Source organism: Mus musculus, chromosome 10, assembly GCF_000001635.26.
Source record: "Mus musculus strain C57BL/6J chromosome 10, GRCm38.p6 C57BL/6J".
In the NCBI taxonomy this organism is placed as follows: Eukaryota; Metazoa; Chordata; class Mammalia; order Rodentia; family Muridae; genus Mus; species Mus musculus.
Window position 1 is genome coordinate 6,399,608 of NC_000076.6, and position 17,042 is coordinate 6,416,649.

Sequence of the window (17,042 nt, forward strand, 5' to 3'; positions counted from 1 at the left end):
ATCGTGGGTTTGAGTCCCACCTCGTGCCCAGTTGCGAGATCGTGGGTTCGAGTCCCACCTCGCGCCTTGTTGCGAGACCGTGGGTTCGAGTCCCACCTCGCGTTTGGTCACGGGATCGTGGGTTCGAGTCCCACCTCGTGCAGAGGGTCTCAATCGGCCGGCCTTAGAGAGGCCATCTGATTCTTTGAGTTGCTTGTGGTCGACGCAGAGTCGCCGCCGTTTCTGGTTTCTTTTTTGTCTTAGTCTCGTGTCCGCTCTTGTTGTGACTACTGTTTTTCTAGAAATGGGACAATCTGTGTCCACTCCCCTTTCTCTGACTCTGGAGCATTGGAAGGAGGTGCGGGTCAGAGCCCACAACCAGTCGGTGGAGGTCAGAAAGGGTCCGTGGCAGACCTTTTGCGCCTCCGAGTGGCCAACGTTTGGAGTGGGCTGGCCACCTGAGGGTGCTTTTGACTTGTCACTAATCGCCACCGTCAGGCGAATTGTTTTTCAGGAGGAAGGGGGTCACCCTGATCAGATCCCCTACATTGTGACCTGGCAGAATCTCGTCCAATTCCCACCTCCATGGGTCAAGCCTTGGACCCCAAACTCTTCGAAGCTGACTGTAGCGGTTGCCCAGTCTGATGCAGCCGGAAAGTCCGGCCCATCAGCACCCCCCAAGATCTATCCAGAGATTGACGACCTCCTCTGGATGGACTCCCAACCTCCCCCTTACCCCTTGCCCCAACAGCCACCTGCAGCTGCCCCACCACAGGGACCAGTAGCGAGAGGGGCTCAGGGACCGGCGGGGGGGACTCGGAGTCGCCGAGGCCGAAGCCCCGGGGAGGAAGGGGGGCCAGACTCAACAGTTGCCTTGCCACTCAGAGCACATGTAGGAGGGCCAGCACCAGGACCTAATGATCTCATTCCTTTACAGTACTGGCCTTTTTCCTCTTCTGATTTATACAATTGGAAAACTAACCACCCTCCCTTCTCAGAGAACCCCTCTGGACTTACTGGGCTCCTTGAGTCACTTATGTTCTCCCATCAACCCACTTGGGATGATTGTCAGCAGCTTTTGCAGGTTCTTTTTACCACAGAAGAAAGAGAAAGAATCCTGATGGAGGCGAGAAAAAATGTTCTGGGAGAGGACGGCACACCCACTGCCCTCCCTAACCTCGTGGACGAGGCTTTTCCCTTGAACCGCCCCAACTGGGACTACAACACCGCGGAAGGTAGGGGACGCCTCCTTGTCTATCGCCGGACTCTAGTGGCAGGTCTCAGAGGAGCCGCTAGACGGCCCACCAATTTGGCTAAGGTAAGAGAGGTCTTGCAGGGGCAGACTGAACCACCCTCAGTCTTCCTTGAGCGTCTAATGGAGGCATATAGGAGATACACCCCTTTTGACCCCTTGTCAGAGGGGCAGAGAGCCGCTGTAGCCATGGCCTTCATTGGTCAGTCCGCTCCCGACATTAAGAAAAAGCTGCAAAGGCTGGAGGGGCTCCAAGATCATACGCTCCAAGATTTAGTAAAAGAAGCAGAGAAAGTCTATCATAAGAGGGAAACAGAAGAAGAGAGGCAGGAGAGAGAGAAGAAAGAAATAGAGGAGAGGGAAAATAGACGGGATCGCCGTCAGGAGAGAAATCTGAGTAAAATTTTGGCCGCAGTTGTGAATGATAGACAGTCAGGAAAAGGTAAAATAGGGCTCCTGGGCAACAGGGAAGTGAAACCGCCAGGTGGCAGAAAGATACCACTGGAAAAAGACCAATGTGCCTATTGCAAAGAGAAAGGACACTGGGCTAGAGATTGCCCTAAAAAGCGGGAGCGATCCAAGGTCCTGACCCTAGAAGATGATTAGGGAAGTCGGGGCTCAGACCCCCTCCCTGAGCCTAGGGTAACTTTGTCCGTGGAGGGGACCCCTGTCAACTTCCTGATAGACACCGGAGCAGAGCATTCAGTACTCACTAACCCCCTAGGCAAGCTGGGCTCCAAAAAGACCATGGTAATTGGAGCCACTGGTAGTAAATTTTACCCCTGGATGACCAAACGAGCTCTTCAGATAGACAAGAATATAGTGACCCACTCCTTTCTGGTGATACCTAAGTGCCCTGCTCCCCTCTTGGGGCGCGATCTGCTAACCAAACTAAAGGCTCAAGTCCAATTTACTTCAGAAGGCCCACAAGTAAGCTGGGGAAAGGCCCCTGTTGCCTGCCTTGTCCTCAACACAGAGGAAGAGTACCGGTTGCATGAAGAACAACCCAAAAATGCAGTCTCTTCAGGTTGGCTAACTGCGTTCCCCAATGTCTGGGCAGAACAAGCAGGAATGGGGTTGGCTAAACAAGTGCCTCCGGTTGTGGTAGAACTTAAAGCTGATGCCACCCCCATTTCGGTAAAACAATACCCCATGAGCAAGGAAGCTAGAGAAGGCATCCGGCCTCATATCCAGAGGTTGCTGGGCCAAGGAGTTTTAGTGGCCTGTCAGTCCCCCTGGAATACACCACTTCTGCCGGTTCGAAAACCAGGGACCAATGACTATCGCCCGGTACAAGACCTCCGGGAGGTTAACAAAAGGGTCCTGGACATTCACCCCACAGTCCCGAACCCGTATAATTTATTAAGCTCTCTCCCACCTGAGAGAACATGGTATACAGTTCTGGACTTAAAAGATGCCTTCTTTTGCCTGCGTTTGCACCCTAAGAGTCAGCTCCTGTTTGCTTTTGAATGGAGGGACCCAGAGGGTGGACAGACTGGTAAACTAACTTGGACTAGGCTACCACAGGGGTTCAAAAATTCCCCCACGCTGTTTGACGAGGCCCTCCATCGGGATCTCGCGCCTTTTCACGCTCAAAACCCTCAGCTTACCCTACTACAGTATGTGGATGATCTCTTGGTTGCGGCGGCCTCGAAGGAGCTGTGTCACCAGGGAACTGAGAGGCTCCTCGCAGAACTGAGTGACTTGGGGTATCGAGTTTCGGCTAAAAAGGCACAAATCTGTCAAACTGAGGTAACCTACCTGGGGTATACCCTCCGAGGGGGCAAAAGATGGCTCACAGAGGCCCGGAAGAAGACTGTTATGATGATCCCATCGCCAACTACCCCACGGCAGGTACGTGAGTTTCTGGGGACTGCTAGCTTTTGTAGACTCTGGATTCCAGGCTTTGCAACCCTAGCAGCACCTCTATATCCTTTGACTAAGGAAGGGGTTCCTTTTGAGTGGAAAGAAGAGCACCAAAGAGCTTTTGAGGCTATCAAGTCGTCTCTAATGACTGCCCCCGCGCTAGCATTACCAGACTTGACTAAGCCTTTCGTCCTATATGTGGATGAGAGAGCGGGTGTAGCCAGGGGAGTGTTGACACAAGCACTGGGACCCTGGAAGAGACCTGTAGCCTATTTGTCAAAAAAATTAGATCCTGTTGCTAGTGGATGGCCCACATGTCTGAAAGCTATTGCAGCAGTAGCCCTGTTGATCAAAGATGCTGACAAATTGACAATGGGACAACAGGTGACTGTTGTGGCCCCTCATGCCCTAGAAAGTATCATGCGGCAGCCACCTGACAGATGACAAATGCCCGAATGACACACTATCAGAGCCTGCTGCTAAATGAGCGTGTAACCTTTGCGCCCCCTGCCATCCTCAACCCAGCTACCCTTCTCCCTCTAACAAATGATTCCGTCCCAGTACATCAATGTATGGACATCCTCGCTGAAGAAACTGGGACCAGAAGTGACCTGACTGACCAACCCTGGCCTGGAGCTCCCAGTTGGTACACGGACGGCAGCAGTTTCCTGATAGAGGGGAAGCGAAAGGCTGGAGCTGCGGTGGTAGACGGGAAAAAGGTAATTTGGGCAAGCGCTTTGCCTGAAGGAACGTCGGCACAAAAGGCTGAACTTATAGCGCTTATACAAGCCCTCCGAGAGGCTAAAGGTAAGATCGTTAACATCTACACTGACAGCCGCTATGCTTTTGCTACCGCACACATCCATGGGGCCATCTACAGGCAGCGAGGGCTATTGACCTCAGCTGGTAAAGACATTAAAAACAAAGAAGAAATTCTGGCCCTGCTGGAAGCCATACATGCACCTAAGAAGGTAGCCATCATCCACTGCCCCGGCCACCAAAGAGGAGAAGACTTGGTGGCCAGGGGCAACCGAATGGCAGACTCAGTAGCAAAACAAGTTGCTCAAGGGGCCATGATCTTAACTGAAAAAGGTGATCCGCCCAAAAGCACTGAGGACGAGAGGTATAACATAAAAGAGCTATGGTGGACCAGAGATCCCTTCCCATATTTTTTTGAAGGGAAAATAGAATTAACTCCCGAAGAAGGAATAAAATTTGTGAAAGGACTACACCAATTCACCCACCTGGGAGTTGAAAAAATGATGAGACTAATTAAAAATTCCCGATACCAAGTCCCCAACCTGAAGTCAGTGGCTCAAAAGATTATAGACTCCTGCAAACCATGTGCATTCACTAATGCAACTAAAGCCTACAGAGAACCTGGAAAGAGACAACGGGGAGACCATCCTGGAGTGTATTGGGAGGTAGACTTTACTGAAGTTAAACCTGGAATGTATGGTAACAAGTATCTGTTAGTATTTGTAGACACCTTTTCAGGATGGGTCGAGGCATTTCCCACTAAAACAGAGACTGCCCAGATTGTGGCCAAGAAGATCCTTGAAGAAATCCTGCCAAGATTTGGAATCCCTAAGGTAATCGGGTCCGACAATGGACCAGCCTTTGTTGCCCAGGTAAGTCAGGGCTTGGCCACTCAGTTGGGCATCGATTGGAAATTACACTGTGCTTACCGCCCTCAAAGCTCAGGACAGGTAGAGAGGATGAATAGGACCTTAAAAGAGACCTTGACTAAATTAGCCATTGAGACCGGCGGAAAAGACTGGGTGGCTCTCCTTCCTCTTGCGCTCTTCCGGGCCCGAAACACCCCTGGTCATTTCGGGCTCACTCCTTTTGAAGTTCTGTATGGAGGACCTCCCCCCTTAATGGAAGCTGGTGGAACATTAGTTTCCGACTCTGACCCTGTCTTACCCTCCTCTTTGCTTATTCATTTAAAGGCCCTAGAAGTGATTAGGACCCAGATTTGGGACCAACTGAAAGCAGCCTATACCCCAGGGACCACCGCAGTACCCCACGGGTTCCGAGTTGGAGACAAAGTCTTGGTCAGACGGCATCGAACCGGCAGCCTTGAGCCACGGTGGAAGGGACCCTATTTGGTGTTACTGACAACCCCTACTGCGGTAAAAGTTGATGGAATCGCCTCCTGGATCCACACCTCCCACGTCAAGAGGGCCGCCAGCCAAGATGAAGAAAACCACGACGACAATTGGACAGTGGCAGCCACTGACAATCCTCTTAAGCTTCGTCTGCGTCGCAGGCGCCACTCTAGACCTAGGGAACCTTAACCCTCATGCTCCAATTCAACAGTCCTGGGAGGTGCTTAATGAAAAGGGAAACATTGTATGGGCAACCACTGCAGTCCATCCCCTCTGGACTTGGTGGCCTGATCTCACGCCTGACGTCTGTAAGTTAGTGGCAGGATCCCCCAATTGGGACCTCTCAGATCATACTGATCTTAGCAACCCACCCCCTGAGGAGCGGTGTGTCCCAAATGGGATAGGGAGCACATATGTGTGTTCGGGGCAGTTCTACCGAGCTAATCTTAGAGCTGCACATTTTTATGTTTGCCCTGGTCAGGGTCAGAGCAAAAGGCTTCACCAAGAATGCGGGGGGGGGGGGGCATCAGATTACTTTTGTGGTAAATGGACATGTGAAACGACAGGGGATGCTTACTGGAAGCCCTCCTCTAAATGGGACCTAATCACGGTAAAACAAGGTAGTGGCTATGATAAGTCAAACGAAGGAGAAAGAAACCCCTATAAATATCAAGAGAGTGGGTGCGCTTTTAAAAACAGAGCACCCTCAGGACCATGCAAAGATAAATACTGCAACCCCCTACGTATAAGGTTCACCGAGAACGGAAAACAACACCGTCTAAGTTGGCTTAAAGGAAATAGGTGGGGTTGGCGAGTATACATTCCACTAAGAGATCCTGGGTTCATTTTCACGATCAGACTGACAGTGAGAGACCCGGCAGTGACACTCGTAGGGCCCAACAAGGTCCTTATAGAACAGGGCCCCCCAGTCGTACTGGCTCCCCCAAAGGTCCCGACTGTACCAGCTCTACCAACTCCACAGCCCAACACAGTGGTACCCTCCCTAGGAACTAATACTCTCCTCATAAAGCCTACCTTGGCTTCCCCACCGCCCCTAGGAACAGAGGACCGTCTGGTCAGTCTAGTCCAAGGAGCTTTTTTAGTTCTGAATAGAACTAACCCTAATATGACTCAATCATGCTGGTTATGCTATGCCTCTAGCCCTCCTTATTATGAAGGAATAGCTCAGATCAGGACTTATAATACTACTTCAGATCATTCTCAATGCCTTTGGGGAGAAAACAGAAAGTTGACTCTAGCAGCAGTTTCAGGAAGAGGGCTTTGTCTGGGCCGGGTACCTCAGGATAAAGGGCACCTCTGTAATCAGACCCAGAACATCCAGTCTAGCAAAAGTGGTCAGTATTTGGTACCTCCCCTAGACACAGTGTGGGCTTGCAATACCGGTCTCACTCCTTGTGTGTCCATGTCTGTTTTTAATAGTTCCAAAGACTTCTGCATTTTGGTTCAGCTTATTCCCAGACTCTTGTATCATGATGATAGCTCTTTTTTAGATAAATTTGAACATCGGGTCCGCTGGAAAAGAGAACCCGTTACCTTAACTTTGGCAGTTCTATTAGGATTGGGAGTAGCAGCTGGAGTAGGTACAGGAACCGCTGCCTTAATTAAGACCCCCCAATACTATGAAGAACTACGTGCAGCTATGGATATTGATCTTAGAACTATAGAACAGTCTATAACCAAATTAGAAGAATCTTTAACTTCCCTGTCCGAAGTGGTGCTGCAAAATAGAAGGGGATTAGACTTATTATTCCTTAAAGAAGGAGGACTCTGTGCTGCCTTAAAAGAAGAATGTTGTTTTTATGTTGACCATTCAGGAGTAATCAAAGATTCTATGGCTAAACTTAGAGAACGCTTAGATATACGTAAAAGAGAAAGAGAAAGCCAACAAGGATGGTTTGAAAGCTGGTTTAATAAGTCCCCTTGGCTCACCACTCTCCTCTCCACTATAGCAGGACCTTTAATTACACTTATGCTTTTGCTTACTTTTGGCCCATGCATCCTTAATAAGTTAGTAGCTTTTATTAGAGAAAGGATAAATGCAGTCCAAGTTATGGTACTAAGGCAACAATATCGGGTCCTTCAGGAGGTTGAAAACTCGCTCTAAGATTAGAGCTATCTCCTAGAAGAAGTGGGGAATGAAGAATAAAAATTTTTACTGAACTCTTCTTCACCCCAGAGCCCGACCCCTCCCATCTAGAGATTGTTCCCGGAACACTCCTGAACTCTTCACCCCAGAATGCATTCCTGAACTCCTCACCCTAGAGTTCGAACCCTCCCAACTAAAAACTGTTCCAAGAACATTTTTGAGATAAGGGCCTCCTGGAACAACCTCAAAATGAACCGGGTATATTGCCAAATGATAGGACATGACCCCTTAGTTACGTAGATTCCCTTGGCAGAACCCCTTGTCCCTTGGCAAAACCCCCTAGTAATGTAAACTTGTACTTTCCCTGCCCAGCTCTTCCCCCTTGAGTTTTACTATATAAGCCTGTGAAAAATTTTGGCTGGTCGTCGATTCTCCTCTACACCACTAGGTGCATGAGTTTCGACCCCAGAGCTCTGGTCTATGTTCTATGTGCTTTCTTGCTGTTGTTCTATTAAATCTTGCCTTCTACATTTTGAGTACGGTCTCAGTGTCTTCTTGGGTCCGCGGCTGTCCCGGGGCTTGAGTGCTTGAGTGAGGGTCTCCCTTCGGGGGTCTTTCAGTACATGGCCCATCCTTTTCCTTTTAGACAAATGCAATTTTGTGAGTTTTAATTTGAAACCTGTAAAACCACAATGCTGTTAAGAATTTGTTTCTCCAATCTATTTGCTTCTTGGGTTAAATATCATTTCATCATTTATTCAAGAAAATATGGGGATCCATCCCATAAACAACCACCAAACTCACACACTAATGCAGATGCCAACAAGAGTTAGCTGACAGGAGCCTGATAAAGCTGCCTCCTGAGAGGCTCTGCTAGTGCCTGACAAATACAGAAGTGGATGCTCACAGCCATCCATTGGATGAAGCACAGGGTCCCCAATGAAGGAATGAGAGAAAGGACCCAAGGAGCATAGGAGGGACATCGATATGAACTAACAAGTACCCCCAGAGCTCCCTTGGACTAAACCACCAATCAAAGAACACACATCTAGCTGCATATGTAGCAGAGGATAGCCTAGTCACTCATCAGTGGGAGGAGAACTTGATCCTGTGAAGGTCCTATGCCCCAGTATAGGGGGCCAGGAAGTGGGAATGTGTGGGTGGGTGAGTAGGGGAAGGGGGAGAAGGGATAGGAGATTTTCAGAGAGGAAACTAGGAAAGGGGATAACATTTGAAATGTAAATAAAGAAAATATCTAATATTTAAAAAGAGAGAAAAAATAAAATATGTATTTTTAAAGGAACACGTGGGAAATCCAAATTAGAGGTTGGTGTGCCCAGTCTTCATAGATGAAGAGCAGTTTCTGAATGGTGAAATAGTGGTCCAAATTCCAAGCACACTGCAGCATAGCTTTTTACCGGACAGCTCTCTAAATTCTCAGACCATGGCATGCTTAGGCCAGCTAACTGTGAATCTGGAACATACATTGATATTAATGGTGTGGTTATTGTGAACAAACTCATTATTATTTAATCAGTACTGTTATGCTCCTCTCCTTTGCAATGAGATTTCCCAGCTCCTTTGCTTGGGTTACCTGTAGAGCTTATTTTGGCCAACTAGATAATAAGAGATATGAATAGTTTGCCTAAAATAACATTTACTCTGTGCTACTCATGGAACTAGTGCTTCCTTGAGAGAGATCTCCCATGCTCATGGATTGGCAGGATTAATTGAGTGAAAATGGCTATCCTGCCGAAAGCAATCTACAGATTCAATGTAATCCCCATCAAAATTCCAATTCAATTCTTCACTGAGATAGAAAGGGCAATTTGCAAATTCATCTGGAATAACAAAAAACCTAGGATAGCAAAAACTATTTTCAACAATAAAAGAACCTCGGGTGGAATCACCATGCCTGACATTAAGCTGTACTACAGAGAAATTGTGATAAAAACTGCATGGTACTGGTACAATGACAGACAGGTAGATCAATGGAATAGAATTGAAGACCCAGAAATGAATCCACACACCTATGGTTACTTGATCTTTGACAAGGGAGCTAAAACCATCCAGTGGGAAGAAGACAGCATTTTCAACAAATGGTGCTAGCACAACTGGCAGTTATCATGTAGAAGAATGTGAATTGATCCATTCTTATCTCCTTGTACAAAGCTCAAGTCTAAGTGGATCAAAGAACTCCACATAAAAGTAGAGACACTGATATTTATAGAGGAGAAAGTGGGGAAAATCCTCGAAGATATGGGCACAGGGGAAAAATTCCTAAACAAAACAACAATGACTTGTGCTGTAAGATCAAGAATTGACAAATGGGACCTCATAAAACTGCAAAGCTTCTGTAGGGAAAAAGATACTGTCAATAAAACAAAAAGGCCACCAACAGATTGGGAAAGGATTTTTACCAATGCTAAATCTGATACGGGGCTAATATCCAATATATACAAAGAGCTCAAGAAGCTGGACTCCAGAAATTAAAATAACCCCATTAAAATATGGGGTTCAGAGCCAAACAAAGAATTCTCAACTGAGGAATACCGAATGACTGAGAAGCACCTGAAAAAATGTTCAACTTCCTTAATCATCAGGAAAATACAACTCAAAACAACATTGAGATTCCACCTCACACCTGTCAGAATAGCTAAGATCAAAAATTCAGGTGACAGCAGATGCTGGCAAGGATGTGGAGAAAGAGGAACACTCCTCCACTGCTGGTGGGATTGCAAGCTGGTACAACCAGTCTGGAAATCAGTCTGGCTGTTCCTCAGAAAACTGCACATAGTACTACTGGTAGATTCAGCAATACCTCTCCTGGGCATATACCCAGAAGGAGTTCCAACTGATAATAAGAACACAAGCTCCACTATGTTCATAGCAGCCTTATTTATAATAGCTAAAAGCTAGAAAGAACCCAGATGTCCCTCAACAGAAGAATGGATACAGAAAATGTGATACATTTACACAGTGAAGTATTACTAAGCTATTATAAACAATGGATTTATGAAATTCTTAGGCAAATGGGTGGATCTGGAGGATATCATCCTTAGTGAGGTAACCCAATCACAAAAGAAGTCATTATATATGCACTCACTGATAAGTGGATATTAGCCAAGAAACATAGAACACCCAAGATACAATTTGCAAAACTCAAGAAAATCAAGAAGAGGGAAGAGCAATGGGTAGATACTTCATTCCTCCTTAGAGTAGGGAACAAAATACCCACGAAAGGAGTTACAGAGACAAAGTTTGGAGCTAAGATGAAAGGATGGGCTATCCAGAGACTACCCCATCCAGGGATCCATCCCATAATCAGCCACCAAACCCAGACACTATTGCATATGCCAGAAAGATTTTGCTGAAGGGACCCTGTTATAGCTTTCTAGTATGAGGCTATGCCAGTGCCTGGCAAATACAGAAGTGGATGCTCACAGTCATCTATAAGATGGAACACAGGGTCCCCAATGGAGAAGCTAGAGAAAGCACCCAAGGAGCTGAAGGGGTCTGCAACCCTATAGGTGGAACAACAATATGAGCTAACCAATACTCCCAGAGCTCATATCTCTAGTTGCATATGTAGCAGAAGATGGCCTAGCTGCATATGTAGCAGAAGATGGCCTAGTTGGCCATCACTGGGAAGAGAGGTCCCTTGGTGTTGCAAACTTTATATGCCCCAGTACAGGGGAATGCCACGGCCAAGAATTGGGAATATCTAATAATAAATAAATAAATAAATAAATAAATAAATAAATAAATAAATGTCACAAACTATCTTGCAATGCTGTTAACAGTTAACTATATTTGTCTATGTATTGTTGTAGTAAGAATGTTTTATAAGAATGTCTTCATTATGACCGTTTCATATGTGCAAATCATAATTTATGATTATTCTCATCCAAAAAAGAAAGAAAGAAAGAAAGAGAGAGAGAAAGAAAGAAAGAAAGAAAGAAAGAAAGAAAGAAAGAAAGAAAGAGAAAGAAAGAAGCCCTCTACCCACACACAGTGTCTGTCTTTAATCCCAGAACTCAGGAGGTCAAGGCTCAATAATTCCCAATTGGAGACCAGTCTAGATTACTTAGCAGCATATTATCCCAGTAAACATAGTTATACAATGATAATAACATAAAAAGAAATAGCTAAATAAATAAAGTTTAAAAGGTCTTTGACTATGATTTGAGTTGTAGTCCAATTATCCCTGGTGACAGTCCACATATTACAGTGGCCATGCTAGCTGACCAGCTAGCTACTAGCTAGCCCTCACTGATACACAGTGAGTCCAGGTAAGACCGGCTTATGTCCCTATGAGCTCCCTGCCCTGCAGATTCAGGGATTCAGAAGCAATGAGAAATTCTGGTGTTAGGGTCTGAGATTCAGGGCAAATTTGTGTATATGTTATATAATTAATATGATATATAACATTATATATAATACTTTACATGATCTTTGTTACAGTTTCAGTAAAATTAAGATAGTTCAGCCGACATGACCAGTATTTTAAAGGTATTTGATACTTTATATTACTAATGTACTGTATTGATAATATATCACCCCAATGAACATGCCATCTACCTTGTATGTATAAAGCGCATAGCAGACCCAAAAACTGATCTTATAAGTAAAGGTAATGCATCCATTCTATTTGTAGCCATGAGAAATTTATTGCATAGAACCGCCTTTGTTCATACGGGGGTCCTTCTTATAAAAACACATTGCAGAGCTTATCGAGTTTTTGGCATGTAATTACATCTCATAATACTTATTCCCCATTGTACTTGTTATAATCCCCCTCTTTTTCAGCCCCCTTTTTTTGTTATCTGGTTTCCTTTTAGTCTAGTTAAAAGCTTTCTTGAATGTCTTTATGCTTTCAAAACTAACCTTGATTGTTTTTATGTCCTCTTGTCCCCCCCCCCCCTATTTTCTATTTTGCTCATTTTGATCTAATTTCTTCTTGACTTGTTTTCTTCTTCTCTCTATGGAATTAGTCTGTTTTTATTTCATATCTGGGCATGAGATTCGGGGATCAATTTTAGATGATTCTAGTTTGTATGTTACGCTAAGTTTACGGCTGTCAATTTTCCTCTTAAAAGTGATATTTTCAGTTAGTTTGCATACTTTGTATTTCCAATTTTATCCATGAATTGTGATTTTTATACTTCATATCCACTATTGTGGTTTTTAGGTTTATTTGTTTTTGCATTTTCAATTCCATGCCAGAATTAAAGACTACACAGTCCTGTGGTGGCACTCTGGTATTGTGCATCTATCTCTGTGTGCACCTTTCTCAGTATGCCCTATACAGGCATTATGCATTCACATCACTGCTGGACATCATTTTGTTTGCAGTCAGAGGACTGGCTCCATTTTTAAGTGGCTTATCTAGCAGTGACACATTTCCCCAGCTGTTGTTTCTCAGAGAAAGTGACTCTTTCTCCTAATTTTCAAAGGTCACTTTTGTCTGCTTTAAATATCTGTGCCTGGATGAGCTTTATATTTTCAACACTTCAAATAAATCATCTCACTTTTTCCCAGTAAGAGCACTACTTAAAAATCGACTTATAACTTCACAGATGGCCTATTGTGCGCATGGAGGACTTTCCTCTTCCTGTTTTTAAAATCCTTTGTGACTTTAAGTTTTGATGCGATAGAGAATCTGCCAGCTTCCTTGGGGATATCCTACCTGCACCATCATCACGATTCTAAAATTTACTGTCTCTTTTCTCAAATCCCGAAGGATTTGGAGCATCTTCAAATAGCGCTCATGGCTCTTTCAGGTCATATGATGCTCTCATCTTGTGTATGTGGGTCAGATGATTCCCTGTACACGTCTTAGGGCTCACACACATTGCTTCACTCTTTTGCTTTTATACTTTTGATTGGCAGTTCCATCTGCACCATCTTCAAGAGCGTTGACATCTTTTACATTTTGCTCAAGTTGACTATTCAACATTCCTTGTGATTGTTACTCGGGGTTCTGCATTTCAGCCCCAGATTTTGTATCTAACTGTTTGTCATAGCTTTTATTTCATTGTTGGCATTTCAAATGTTAATGCATTTTTAATGATTTAATTTACTTCTTTGTGTTCTCATTTAGCTCAATGAATTACTTATGTTTAGAAGACTTATTTTTATTTTGTGTGTAGGAGGTTTTGTTTTGTTTTGTTTTGTATTGTTTTGTTTTGTTTTCTGTATGTATGTATGAGTACCACAAGTTTGCAAGACACAGACAGAGGCAAGAGGAAGGCATTGGGTCCCCTGGAACTGTAGCTACAGGCAGTTGTGAACTTCCATGTGGACACTGGGTTCAGTGGATGCTGGGTCCTCTATAAAGGCAATTGGGATTCTTAACCACTAAGCAATCTCTTCAATCCCACCAAGCTTCTATAGAAACTCTTGAAATGTGTATAAAGTAACTCATCACCTTTTTTTCTTTATATTTAATCTTCTCCCCATGTTTATTTTTTCAATCTTATTTTCTTTCATTTGCCTACTTACTCGGTTTATGTTTATTATTATTATTATCACTATTTGATTTTATTTTTTCGAGACTGGGTTTCTCTATATAGCCCTGGCTGTCCTAGAACTCACTCTGTAGACCACGCTGGTATCCAACTCAGAAATATGCCTGTCTCTGTCTCCCAACTGCTGGGATTAAAGGTTTGCACCACCACTGCCCAGCATTTATGATTGTTTATCTATTAATTACACATATACATTTGGAAACATGAGGAAACAGCTTCTTGCATCTTTGTGAACTAAACATTTTCACTTCTACACTGGAACAACTTACAAGTAGTCTAGGTAGAGATTTTGGGAAGCTCTTCAATCATTTGTGGGCAGAACCTTATTAATTTTTTAAAAGCATATGGCTACAGGTTGTAAATTACAGAGACTGACTAGTTCAGGAACCAGAGTCCCTTCCCTCTCTGTTTGCCCTCTGTGGGAGCTTAGATTTCTGGTGCAGCCTCCTTTGAGCTCTGCAGGGTTGCAGAGATTGGCAGCTGTACTTCAGCATCTCCAGCAAGGTCAAGCAAAAGCTGGGCAAAGTACATGTCAAACAATAATCTTAAAACATTGGATTGTCTACTCTTACTTTTTCCCTATTAAGATGATGGAAGTAGCTCAGAGACTAGTCTGTGAAGGTGAGAGTAGGGACAATAGAAGCTACATAGCTTCTGGGACAGGCAGAAGGGACACAGCTTCTGGGGCAGACCCTGATTCAGACTCCTGACATCCAGGCACCTTCCCTGCCAGAGGAGAGGTGTCCTCCCCGCCCAGGAGGGCTTTGCCAGAGCACCTGGGGGAGCCATCTCTTGTGGAGAGCCGTGCCGCAAGCAATCGTGTGCGTGCCACCAGTAATCACTGTGGAGAGCCGTGCCATGAGCAATCACCATTATAAGATAGCGCTGGCCTCCGCTGTGCCTAACTAGTAAACAAGCCTTGTACGCAGGTGCGAGAGTGAACTCACTCCTAGTCACTCCCATTCTCGGGGCGTAATAGTGGGGTGATGGGCAAGCAACAAATTAGGAGCTGTCACACCATATCAGGTGCTGAAATGTCACGCTGCTGGCTATATAAGCGGCGCCATTTTCCCGGTTCGGGGTCTTCCTGAAGAAGCAAGCAATAAAGCTTTTGCCGCAGAAGATTCTGGTTTGTTGCGTCTTTCTTGCTGGTCGAGTGGGATGCAATAATCTCTGGTCCTGGATCTCTCAGAGACTAGTCTGTGCAGGTGAGAGTGCAGACTACAGATGTGACACAGTTTCTGGGACAAGCACTGATTCGGGCCTTCATCTTCAGCCAGGAGGCAGGTCCAAACTCCAGATATCTGTGCACCTTCCATGCAAGAGGCGAGCTTGCCTGCAGAGAGTATTCTGACCACTGAAACTCAGGAGAGAGCTAGACTCCCAGGTCTGCTGATAGAGGCTAACAGAATCACAGGGGGAAGAAGCTCCAACCAGAGAAAACTATAACAACTAACTCCAGAGGTTACCAGATGGCGAAAGGCAAACATAAGAATCTTACTAACAGAAACCAAGGCCACTCACCATCATCAGAATGCAGCACTCCCACCTCAACCAGTCCTGGATACCCCAACACACCAGAAAAGCTAGACTCAGATTTAAAAGCATATCTCATGATGATGGTAGAGGACATCAAGAAGGACTTTAATAACTCACTTAAAGAAATACAGGAGAACACTGCTAAAGAGGTAGAAGTCCTTAAAGAAAAACAGGAAAACACAATCAAACAGGTGATGGAATTGAACAAAACCGTACAAGACCTAAAAAGGGAAGTAGAAACAATTAAGAAAACACAAAGTGAGACAACACTGGAGATAGAAACCCTAGGAAAGAAATCTGGAACATCCAGGAAATCCAGGACACAATGAGAAGACCAAATCAATGGATAATAGTAGTAGATGAGAATAAAGATTTTCAACTTAAAGTACCAGCAAATATCTTCAACAAAATTATAGAAGAAAACTTCCCAAACCTAAAGAAAGAGATGCCCATGAACATACAAGAAGCCTACAGAACTCCAAATAGACTGGACCAGAAAAGAAATTCCTCCAGACACATAATAATCAGAACAACAAATGCACTAAATAAAGATAAAATATTAAAAGCAGTAAGGGAAAAAGGTCAAGTAACATATAAAGGCAGGCCTATTAGAATTACTCCAGATAAAATAGAAACAGAAGGTACTCTACCCAATTCATTCTATGAAGCCACAATTATTATGATACCTAAAACACATAAAAACCCAACAAAGATAGAGTACTTCAGACCAATTTCCCTTATGAATATTGATGCAAAAATCCTCAATAAAGTTCTTGCTAACTGAATCCAAGAACACATCAAAACAATCATCCATCCTGACCAAGTAGGTTTCATCCCAGGGATGCAGGGATGGTTCAATATATGGAAATTCATCAACGTAATCCAGTATATAAACAAACTCAAAGACAAAAACCACATGATCATCTCGTTAGATGTTTAGAAAGCATTTGATAAAATCCAACACCCATTCAGGAGGGGTATTTCTGGAACTTCCAGTAGTACTATGTCCAAATTTCTGAAGAACCACCAAACTGATTTCCAGAGTGGTTGTACAAGCTTGTGATCCCACCAACAATTGAGGAGTGTCCCTCTTTCTCCACATCCTTGCCAGCATCTGCTGTCAACTAAATTTTTGATCTTAGCCATTCTGACTGGTTGAGGTGGAATCTCAAGGTTGTTTTGATTTGCATTTCCCTGATGATTAAGGATGTTGAATATTTTTTCAAGTGCTTCTCAGCCATTCGGTATTCCTCAGGTGAGAATTGTTTAGCTTTGTACCCCATTTTTTAATAGCTTATTTTGATTTTCTGGAGTCAAGCTTCTTGAGTTCTTTTTATATATTGGATATCAGTCCCCTATCAGATTTAGGATTGGTAAAGATCCTTCCCCAACCTGTTGTTGGCCTTTTTGTCCTATTGACAGTGTCTTTTGCCTTACAGAAGGTTTGCAATTTTATAAGGTCCCATTTGTCAATTCTCGATCTTACAGCATAAGCCATTTCTGTTCTGTTTAGGAATTTTTCCCCTGTGCCCATATCTTCAAGGCTTTTCCCCACTTTCTCCTCTATAAGTTTCAGAGTCTCTGGTTTTATGTGGAGTTCCTTGATCCACTTAGACTTGAGCTTTGTATAAGGAGATAAGAATGGATCAATTCACATT

At 44.3% G+C, this 17,042-nt stretch overlaps 1 pseudogene; it reads left to right on the forward strand.

The window, feature by feature from the left end:
• The first annotated feature begins 283 nt into the window (after positions 1-283).
• On the forward strand, positions 284-5,370 carry Gm46187 (annotated as a pseudogene).
• The last annotated feature ends 11,672 nt before the right edge of the window (positions 5,371-17,042 follow it).